The sequence below is a fragment of the Ambystoma mexicanum genome, chromosome 9 (genome assembly GCF_040938575.1).
Source record: "Ambystoma mexicanum isolate Mex_15411 chromosome 9, UKY_AmexF1_1, whole genome shotgun sequence".
In the NCBI taxonomy this organism is placed as follows: Eukaryota; Metazoa; Chordata; class Amphibia; order Caudata; family Ambystomatidae; genus Ambystoma; species Ambystoma mexicanum.
Window position 1 is genome coordinate 678,795,701 of NC_090931.1, and position 12,015 is coordinate 678,807,715.

Genomic DNA, 12,015 nt, shown 5'->3' on the forward strand with positions numbered 1-12,015 from the left:
GGGCTATATTTTTTGTGAAAGTGATGTGGACAGCACCAAACTCTGGTGTTGGTGGGGTGACCGGGGTATTCTCCCCTTGCCCCCCCTCACCCCCCGGTGCCCTGAATCACTGAGTGGCTGGAGCAGCCAACCCCCAATGATCACCTTTTCCCATACAGAGTCCAAGCAGGGGGTATAGCTGAAATACTGGCACGCAGTTATGCTGCTAACAAATGGCAGCAGAGCATGGCATAAATCAACTTACCATAACATAACATGATACCCCTAACTCCTCCTAGACACAGAGGATTCTATGCAAAAAGGGAACACCAACCTTAAAATGATCTCCATAATGCAAATTTGCTTAATATTCAGCTGCAGGGTTTGAATCACCACTAACAATGATAGAATAGATAACAAAATGTTGGAAGAGTAACTGTACACTTTAAAGCTCAATGTTATCTCACTGGGACCCATACTGAGAAAAATTAAGGAAGATCCAATCAGGGACATCTCACATTATAGAAGTACAATGTTTTAGACTTTCTAATGGGGAACCATCTGTGCAGAGAGAACAGATCAAATATCTTGACGGAGCCTCAACAACTAGTATAGGTTCCAAAGAGGTAAAGAATCAGTCATATTGAGAACGTTTCCTCTCATAGAAGTGTTGGATGAATTTCTGATTCTTTTTTTATCATCGATTTCATTACCCTGAGAAGTGCTGGTGCATGAAACATATGTTGGCACAAGTAGTACTGCTTTGGTACCAGTGGTAGAAAATTACTGGTGATTCAATTACTAATTAAAACAATCAATAATTACTAGTGATACAATTAATATAATACAACCAATTGAAGTCTAGCCACCAGTAAACAACAACCAATGTCCATGCCATAAGCATGGGTAGACAAGACTATACAATGCTTTTATTTTCCCCTTATAAAGTAAGGCAATGGGGCATGTGCTGTCTAAGGGTCTACCAAGCATCAACGCAGAGTATAAAACACTAGACCAGTAAGCGAGATCTAATCGCCCACTTGTCTCGTAACCAAGCACAATAATGAGGAGGTTCACCTTCATGCTGGGTTCGTCCCCTTCTAATAACTACAATTATGTGAGTTATTATAGCTCAATAATGGTCAATGTATTAGCCCTGGTATGATGAAGGGCTGAGTCGGCACTGCAGGGATTCAACTCACAGTGTTCAGGCCCACCACATGTCAAAGGTGAGCATTTACCCTGTGTGCGATCCTAATGTACCTTCTTTTCTACAGGCTGGCTAGCAAATCTAATTTGACCTTGCAAAGTAACAGGGGATAAAGGGTGAATTGCATATTTATCTGAACTAGAGCCACCATCGATTTAAAAGTGTATAGGTTGAAACGACATGCCATTATCCTATACAATATAATGTTCTTTTTTTAAATCTCTTTAGTGAATTGTAAAATAAAACACAATCCAACAATAATCCCTCCCCACCCCTTACAATTCCAGCCCAGTCTCTGTACTTAGTCCAAGGTTCTCCCCCGTACCACCTCCCCCATCAACCTAACAGATAAAGGGCCGATCACCCCCCCACCACATCCATTACAAAACGTCCAAAAGTCTCTCTCGATCGAATGCTGTGATCCCTCACGGAGGAAGACAATCATGGGGAAGTCTGTAAATCATGCAGAAGGATGTTCCAAGCCAATCCCTTGTCCTCCGACCCCTCTTTCCTGCCTAGTGCCTGTACCACACCCTGCGGCGCCACCACCCACTTCTGTATATCTATCACCCACTGCGCCAGGAGTGGACACCTAGGACAGTTCCACGAGATCGCCAATCTGCGCTTGGCTAATAACAATAAGGAGGCTGCCCTTCTCTCTCTTTTATTTTATTCAGTCACCTCCTTGGGATCACCTCCAGCAAACAGTCCCTGGGAAGCAATCCAGCTGGTCCCCCCATCAGTGCGTTAATCTTCGCTATCACCCCTTGTCAGTATTCTGCTCTCACTGGGCATGCCCAGACCCTATGCCAAAACCCTCCTGCGCTTTGTTCACACCTCGGATAAACATTTTGACAAACGTATGTCCCCAGTCACTGCAATAGGCAATTATTTTACAATGTAAACAATTGGTATTCTGACATCATGCTGGAAAAACGACATGCACCTCCAGACGAGGCAAAACGGTTTTGTCAGTCCCCGCTGAAGACAGACAACGTGTTCACTGTTTTTCTAAACCTCAATAAATACTGGATTGAATCCTTATAAAACAGGATAAAAATACAATTCTATGTGAAAACTATCAAAACAAATCATGGTTATTTATTCAGTGCAACAGAGAACTAAGCCTAATTTGTATCTTTCTACTTTTATGATTTGCAGAGAAGACATAACTCAATAGCATTGACAACCCTTGCAAGCTATAGTTACACTAATAATAATATATAAACTCATCCAGGGGTACAGAATTCAAGTCGCAAGCTACTAGCAAGGCATAAAAAGTCAACTACCTCCTCCATGTTCCATTTGCACACTACATACCATTTATAATTCACCAATGCGTAGTAGAGATTGCAAATGTTTAGTTCGGACTAACATCAATATGCTTTTTTAGCATACAATATAAATAATACAATCCTTACTAGTGCGCCTCAATTTACCGAAATGAACTATACATGACTTTAACAATTAATTCAGTTGCACAGTGATAGGTACTGATCGCTCACAACTTTGACAAACAACAAGCTAAGTTTAAATTCCTCCAATCATGTAAAACAATTTAGCTCATCACTCATGTTCAAGTTTCTTTCTCTGTACAGTATTTTAGTGTAACCCTGGTCCTCTTCATCAACCAAGAATAAATATGGATTGCTTTTGCTCCGTTTTATGGTAAGACATGCATTGGTTACTTTACAAAGACCACACTAAAAAAAAAAACTGCTATTCTGGCACTGTCAGGCCATGTGAACAACACTCCTATGGAAAGGGGTAGCAGCTCTCTTTTTTTAAGGAGTGCTACAATATGGTATCAATCAGAAAATCGCGTACAATATACTGTCATTAAACCAATGGCAATAGATTAAACCCTTTTGTTAACAATTCTGAGATGTGACCTTGGTCGTGTACATATGTTGGGAGCTTGTGAATACTTGTACTGGTCAAAGGGCAATGGATGTTGCCTCCAAGTGTTAATAGTCTTCTGACATGAGGTTGCTCTACTACACATCTCGGGAGATTATCCTTGCATTGGTGACATGTAGGTAATTTTTGATGTATTAAATGCCACCAATGTGCATGTCCTGGAACCCTCTAATATTCTGCTGCACACTTCTGTGAACATCAAACAAAGGATGACAAACACTTAGGAACGGACGAACACAAGATAGGCGCTGCTGGTACTGTCCTCCAAACAATATGCAATTATGCTACCATCATCCGGTTATTAACCAATCCCAAAATATGTGCTGTTAACACAAAATCAAATAGGTATTCTTGTCAAAGCTTGCTACACCACTACACTTCCAATAAAACATTATAGCTCCCATTAACAGATGTCACACAACCCCTAAACACTTGATGAATCTTTCGAAGACAGGATCCAGTCTACGGTGTGATTGGATAGCCACTTTATGTTTATGAGAGCTTGGCCACTGTAATTTTTCCAAAATAAAATGGCTTTCATCCTGGATTACTGTAAGCAGACAGAAGGCAGAGGGAAGGGGAAAACCGTTGGCAATGTTACCCCGATACTGCTCTTGAAGAGGCTATAGCACCAAGGTATTAACTTAATTATCCTTACTCTCGATCAACCAGACGTATGGTGGATCAGCTCTCTTCACTGTGATCAGATCTAATCCTCCCTACGGTTTTGGGAAGCAGGATGAACACTTCTGGTTGCTTTCATCCCTTACCACCCGGCACGTGGGTGGCAGCCAATCAGGATGCAAGGAACACTGGCTGAATCTCCTGATGTAAGCCTGCGTTCCAAGCTGCCAGATGGCTGCTTCCCTCACCCGCCATCCTCCCCACATCCTTCCCTTTTTTTTCTCCACCCCACTCACTTACCCTGACTGCAGCAGATGACGCTGCTGGGCTGCCTTCCAGATCCATGGCAGCCATCTTACTGAAGTATTTTCATTCAATGAATGGGACGCTGCGAGGCATCCCGTTAAATGAATGAAAATACAATGCTCTAAGCACCACAGGTTACCGGATTGGCAACCCGGGGTGCTAATAGCGTTTTATTTGTTTGTTTATTTATTCATAGAGCGCTTCAAACCCAGGGGTTTCTGGGCGCATTACAAAAATTGTCAGCGCTTAGACCCCCTCTGATGGTGCTGGATTGGGTGTTATCGGTCCGGGGACCGTCATTAAACGCCCTTGTAAAGCAAGCCCAAACATTCACTCTCACAGTCTACCCCCTAGCGAGCCCCCATCAAAGTGCTTCTATATTCAAGTTCTATTTTAACACCGGTCTACTTTTCAATATCCAAACATTGTACATTTATGATTCTAACCATCATCAAACTACAACAGATGCCCGTTTCAAGAAAGTAAAAAAAAATAAGTGAATGAATGAAACGAAGTCCTTTTCACCAAAAGTGGAATTTTCACATACGTTCTACCCTGCATGCAAAAGACCTCGGCTTACAGGGTTATTAAAATGATGTAAGATGAGGCACACGTCGAAAACAGCGAGCAAATAGGCTCTCGGCGGGAGGATACAGAGCATGGTGGTAAGTGCACTGGTCAAGTGGTGAACTATCCACACACACACCAATGAAATGATTCCCTGTGCAGCAGTCATCGTTTTCAACATGTGCCAATTAATTGTGGCTGAGGCAGTTTTGCTTTGTATCTTAATCCGTCACGGATCAAAGCTGTAATGCGTCTGGTTTAAGCTGAAGGGGATAATGCACTTTCTCAAAGGGCTCAGCTGGCACATTAGCTGCAAGAGAAGTTGCGTTTCATCTCTGTGAAGTCATTGGCATTGTTAGAGGGTCTCCAATGGTTTCAACGCCTGGAGACCATGAAAATGGCAGTGGTGAGCAGCATAAATAAACATAACCGAACATCCACCCTTTCAAGTCTAATTCGAGTTCCCAGTGGACATTGGGGATGGGGCAGCACTAGGGCCTTGTAAAGTTGAACATTTTATGAGAGCAGCTTTCAATTTGTATTACACAATTCTTTAACTGACAATTATACAACACATTGCACAGTGTATAAAGCAGAACGATATCTGGAGGTACAAAGTAGAAAAAGGCAGCATTGCCATCTCTAAATGTTATTCGAGTGTCTTACCTTGAAGAGGTGCCCGCAATGCAGGTAACAGATGCACTATTGGGAGGAAAAAGTAAAGGAAAGTAAGTATCAGCCATGCGTCATCTGATGCTAGAGTGAACATGAACGGATGCATGATATGGGGGGTTAGTGATATACTTTCTGTGAAAAAGCTTTTCGGCTATACATGTTTCGGTCACTGCAGCAGAGGATTCGTAGTTATCAATAATACAGATAAAAACACCATTTCAGTCTAACGAAAACCTAATACACACGACATTAACAAATATAATCCTGTATTTATATTTAAAAGAAATGTAACTTTAATGTGACCTCTGCAAACACAAACTTTAAAAAGAAGAAAATGGGAAAATGTTGTGCCAGGCACGGCTGAATGGGGAAATTGAAGCACTGGGATAAATACATGTTTAAGAGGGACAAGAAAATGCATTTGATGCTAAGCATTCAAAATATTGTTGGTTTAGGCCTCAAGCTTTTTTAATTTAGGGTGGCGGGTGGATTTAGGTGCCTGATCTTTTGATTTTGCAGCACTTTTCTTTTCCCTTTGGAGAGAAGATGTCCTTGTTCGGAGATTCTCCTACCACTCTTCACAGATACTAGAGATGATCTGTTTTTTCTCCTTAATGGATTCAGTCTCTGATGGCATAACCAACTGCCTAGCTGATCGATCATATAGTAGGGAGGCACCGCTAGTTAATGATTTACCTTCCCAAGACGGATCATCTCCTCCACTACACCCACAACTCGGGTCTCAGGAGGATAGCTCAGGGGCAACGCGCTTGCCTTGGAAGTAAGACCACCTGGAGCAACACAGGTTCGATCCTCGGGTGCTCACTTAGAAACCTCTGGGTATTAAGCACGTTATAAATAACCAATTAAATGAAACAAAATTAAAAAGACCTCCTAGTTCTCACTGATACCCCACCAGACCGCTCTTGCTCTCCACCTCATCCCATATACCTCCAACTTCAGAGACAATTTCAACATCAAAAGATATCTCTCAACGGTATTACCCCAGGTGCTACCTCAAACTATCAACTCAAAGTCAAAATATCTCTCCCGCCTCACCTAGCATGTAAAGGGCATTGATCAACTTTCTGGTCACAAACAATTTCCCCCACTGCAACAATATTCTTCTGGGGATCCCTCAAAGCTGGAATAAACCACTTGAAGTCCTGGAGATTGCCACCTGTAATTGTTTTAACCTTTCAAATTCGACCTTGCCCTTCAGATATTGGACAGGCGGATGGGCTCACTCTGAAACAACATGTCTCTACACACGTTACTCGCAGCACTATTCACAACTTCCTATGGACTTGACTCAACCCTGCATGGTACATTGCATTCTAGGCATTACCGTTGGTAGGAGAGTGCTTTACAAATGCCATGTAGCATAACGGAATATAGTGACTCCATGTAGTGTTATCATCTTCAGATAGGTCTACATTTATTTGTCATAAGAGCTTTGCATTTTGGTACACGTATTTTAATTTCCTCTTAGAAGTACATGGCAGTGCGACAGATCGACTATCCAATTACGTTTTGAGCTGGGCCTTGCAAAAGGCAGACTACTCAGCAAACAATGCACTGACACCATGCAGGATAAGGATGAATTGAGTAGCCAAGTACAACTAACTGCACAAATAAATCGCACACCACCTGCAAAGTGATACTTCTTTCTCAATAAGGACATAATTTGAATCAGTTCTTGAGACTAATGTCAACATGCAACCTGCTCCTGCCAAGATTTCAGAGTGGCCTGAACACATCCTTTAGTCGGTATGATTGGTTATTCTAACAAAACAATATGCTCCTATTAAACATGCTTCCCCACAGAAGCTTTAGCCGTGCCATTCATTCTCTGTGGACACAACCCATTCCTTAAACTCATCGCACTTGAAAGAAATTAAACATTGGTTTACTAAGAAAAATGACCTAAAAGTTTAGCATACAATTCTCACAAATGTTCAACTGATGGACATCCCCCCAACCCCCACCCCACTCCCAATGCCCCCCCACCCCCTGAAGGTCTAATATTTTGACATGACTGGAGTGGCTTGTGTTTCCGTGCAGAAGAGACATGGAGTAGCAAATGTGGAGCTGCACACTTATGCATATGCTGGTGGTGGGGTGAGTTCGGACAGTTGGAAACTCCCTATGTATTGCCTGGGAAGCTTAAAGAGAACACAGAATAGAATTCAATGCGCACCCCGTTTCGCTCAGCAATCACCAAGCTTTACACATTCACTGTTTAACATTCCTGTGCCAATCATTGCTGGTTAAATGTTCTCATGTTTCCAGTTTGTCTACCTTATATTGTTAATTTCAAAATGGTTATACTTGCTGAACCCCTAATTGCATACTTGGTCACTGCATTACAGTAGTGAATGACATTTCACAAAGCAAAATCTATGTGTAATCAAATCTGGCAGGCACAATGTAAGATTTCTTTTTTTTTTTTTACAACATATAACATTTTGATAATTTTCTGTAAAGTTTACATGGGCTTTGACCTGCCACTTACAAGAACGTATTGAAGGTAAGCACAGATGTTAGACATGCTCCAATCTTTCATATGTCTTCTAACCCCTAACATTTGGCCCTTACATATACCGAATCCTGAATCCAGGTCAGATTCCCAGATCAGTTTCTTCCTTGAGCAAACTCAAAACAGCCACTGAGCATACCATTATCCATATATAGCACTCCACAGGCTCATGTTCTCAATTACGTCCCTACCACACAGTCTACTTGACTTAGAAGAGCACAGCAGGTGCGTAATCGTCCCAATTTCTGTAAGCAAGTCTATAATGATCAGCTTTGTAGAGCCCTGGAAGCAGGTTTGAGCCAGAGTCGGCTTCAAACTTGGGGGGGGGGGGGGGGGTGGGAGGCCTTGGCCAGAGTTTTCAAAGCTGCTAGTGAGTGCGGATCATTGAATCTATTGCATGTTTCCCGTCCCCCCCACCTTCCTTTGAGTCCAGGAGACTGAATAGCTATTTCAGCTTCCTTTGGCCCATTAGGTGCATCTTTCACCACAATTACGTGGCTATTTAGTTTAACAAAGATACTAATCATGGGAGGCATTGGCCATCTAAACATTGGCCCAAATGTTAAGCTTTTAGCTTCATCATAGGGCTGTGGGCTTCACACCTTTTTAATGTCAAACCCCCTTGAAGAAACCTTTTTACAGGGCCTCACCTATTCCTGGTCATGGGGCCAGCTGGTACCTTACCAAGGGCTTGGCAGTGGGTGGTGGCATGCCAAGAGGCCACCTTCACCCTCTCTAATGCATACCACTAAATCGGTTTAGCTTCCAAGAGGATGACAAGCTTGGATGTCTTTGAGAGGTCTCCTATGATGTCATTTACTTTCCTAGGAGGGTGAAATTGCATACCAATGAGGAAACCCCAAGAGGATTGAAGGGGAGGTCTCATTGCAGGTGGATGGGAGGGAGCATATGTTTCCAATGTAAAAGATACAAAGCCTGATCACCGAGGATGGAATTTGCACAGCATGGAACAGGCTTGCTTAGAATATATGTCTTTTGTTTTGGATTCTAAATTTACACTGCATTCTATTCTTCGTAATCACTCACCTTCCGCTGCTCACTTTCTCCATTATCTCAACATTCTTCACACTCCCTCCTCTGTTCTTTCTGTCCCTCCCCTGTCACCCTTCTCTTCTGTCTCTTTCTACTTCAGATGCCTTGTCCGTTCTCTTACTCACTTGCTTTTCGGTTCCCATATTCCCCCTAGCATTCTTTTTTAAAAAATGTATTTTAATGGCATTTATCAAGCGTATACATACAATCTCAAGACACGTGTTGATGTCTTGCGACAGCAAGAGTAAAAATTGGAAGGTCCACTAACATTTAGGGACAATCACGGGGCACATTTTCTTCTGACAAAGTCAGAAAATAAGTTTAATCAGTTGATCCAAAAGGGTAAATGGATTCTAAAATATTTTATACAACAAGGCAAAATAGATATATCATTGATAATACATCAGTTTATATAACATAACTAAATTCATAAATCAAAATAGTGGTGCGCATACATACTGTACATCACAATTCAACATGTATTTAAATTCATACAAATGTGTTCATGAAATACATAGATCAATAACATTGATATCATTCCATATAAATTGACATCACTCCTATCTCCTACAAGGGATAAGCAACACTTGTGATGAGACATTGTAGTGTAGCTCCTTCTATATACTACGCGTTTCGGGCAATGCAGCCCTTCATCAGGTATTGGCGGTAATTTCTATAAAACATAGATCAATAGTACGGATCAGGAATTTCAATGTGAAATACTGAGGGTCTACATCAATAATTTAATCGAGTACATAACTGACCAATGATGGGGTATGTTCCAGACGTAACGCAAAAAGTGTACAACAGTTAAAGGAAACCACTTGTTTGGATCACGGGTAATCCTAAATCAAAAGAAATGAAAGGGAAGAGAAATATTTCCATGCTTAATGTGGTACAGTGAAAGATAAATAAAACATAGTATGACCAAGAGTGGGACTAGTTGCTTATTCAGCATTGTGTCCCACTACAGGGTCCTACATTCACTTGTGTCTATGATAGCGTAAAAACCGAACACTCATCAATTTAGGGGCTCTTAACTTGGCACATGCTCAGTGTGGTCAGCAGCAAGTGGCATTGTGCTGAAGAATAATTCATGGCAGTATCAAAGTAACGATCCTCCTATGATTGAGGAAAGTGTGTGTTGATATATTTGATTGAAATGTCAAATGATAATTTACGTTTCGTATGTAGAAGTTATGCGTGAGGAAATTACTGAATGAGAACATCACAGGGAAAAATACACTGAAGAAGGAATTCTTCAATTATGTCTGTTCATTAAATATGCTTCTACGGTCATGGAAACGTGCATTATCTGTTGGAAACATAACGATAATGTAAAATATAATTACAGGTGTCCAGCAGCTGCATGAGAAGTACATCCAACAGAGGAAAAGTAAACTGAGCGGTTATGGCTCAGTCCTCTGTGTTTGCGGGTGATTCGGACTAAGTCTTTGGTCCATGGCTACTCGAGGTTGATTTCCCAATCTATAGTTTTTGTATAGCGCCTCCATTTTAGATACATAGCAGTGATTATTGGTAGTAGTATCCTGGCCTCTGGAACGAGCATGGTTTTCAGAATGCTTCCCTCTTAGTTCGGTGAGCCGAAATCCCAATTGCTGGAGTTCCATATCGACTTCTTTGGGTAGATCTTGCACCGAACAGGCTTTTATATGTAGGTAGGCTTTCGCTTTCTGATCCCTATGATACGGTTCGACCAACATAAAGTCATCTGTTTTTAAAGAACTTAGTTTACGGACTTTGCTGAGTAAACATAAGACCGTTTTTCTGTTCAGAACCAAATCTTCATTGTTGTTGGTAGCTTGTTCTAATTTGAAGGTTCGGGACTTGATAGAATGTTTATGATGGTTCTTGACTTGTGGGTGGGAATTCCGTGTGTCTGACTCTCTTTCTCGTCTAGGATGTTTCCCCGATGAAGAGTGGCCAGTTAGATGGTTTAAACTCGACCAGGTTTCGTTGCTTGATCTTCTTCAAGATGTATTTCCATCATTTGGTTCCTTTTCTGAGCACGATTTCATGATCCTTGAATGGTCACTTTTCCCACATCGGTGAGGTTTGATCATTATGCTGTGTCGAAGATTCTGACTTTTTATATATCCTCATTGGCCTTTTAGAAGTGGAAGTCCAGTCTGCGGAATGACATTTGTCTTCAAGAGTCGTAAATGATGTCTCAAGGTCCATACTTGCAGACCCTGTCTCGCCGCCAACCTGGACGATCCGCCATACTGCAACAGTAAGACTCTGTAATATCTGTGATCATTCCTGCTCACCAACTGTCCAACGCATATTCTCGCTCGCCCTTTGTGATGCCATCTTATGCATGCACCCACCTAATGTGATGCCACTGCACCCGTAACGCCACTGTACTGATAAACAACCACTGCCTGCTCTGCCTTGCAACCGATTGTGCTCTAGTGAACTGCTATTACCCGATACTGCATTGCAACCCTTTGTGCTCTAGTGAACCGCTATTGCCCGATACTGCTTTGCAACCCTTTGTGCTCTAGTGAACTGCCATTGCCCTATACTGCCTGCCACTATTGCTGCCCCTCTCTGCTCAGTGCTATCTACCGGCCATGATAACTTGCCTACTTGCACACTGTAATTATGGTCGACCAGCAGGCACACTTACTCTGCCTCTACCGCACTCTGCGCTGCACCCTCTTCCTATCAGCACTGCTAAGGCCTATCCTCAGCAGCTGCAACACTCTATTTACAGACCTGACACTGACCCATTCACACACACCCCCTCTCTCCTGCGCGCCCCAACGACTAACCATTATGTCCCCTACCCCTCATGCTTCATGCCTCAGTACCACCTTACGCCACACACAACAGCATAATCTGGCCCCAACCAATGCCATGGCTGCTTGCCCCTGCAACCCTTACCTTAACTCGCCAGCCCTATGGCTCGAACACTTTGCATCCAAACCTACCCCTAACCAACCTTGCACAGGTCCTCTGAGGAACCTCAGACTAGGCTCCAGACTACCCCATGCTCCCTATCACCGCACTATTAACCAGCGGACTTATCTGTCCCACCAAGAACTAATAGCACCTACCCTTCCCACACACTCAGTGGGTGACAACCCTACTGCCAGTAAGCAACTTCACACTTCCA

At 42.5% G+C, this 12,015-nt stretch overlaps 1 protein-coding gene across 5 annotated transcripts in view; it reads right to left on the bottom strand.

The window, feature by feature from the left end:
- The window catches only part of LOC138488503 (interferon-inducible GTPase 5-like), a 497,053-nt gene that overhangs the window by 460,009 nt on the left and 25,029 nt on the right, over positions 1–12,015 (bottom strand). For all 5 annotated transcript variants that reach the window (XM_069615528.1, XM_069615524.1, XM_069615525.1 and 2 more), the window contains one exon: positions 5,273–5,308. The gene's annotated coding sequence lies outside the window, so the exon portion shown is untranslated. The remainder of the gene's footprint in view (positions 1–5,272; positions 5,309–12,015) is intronic.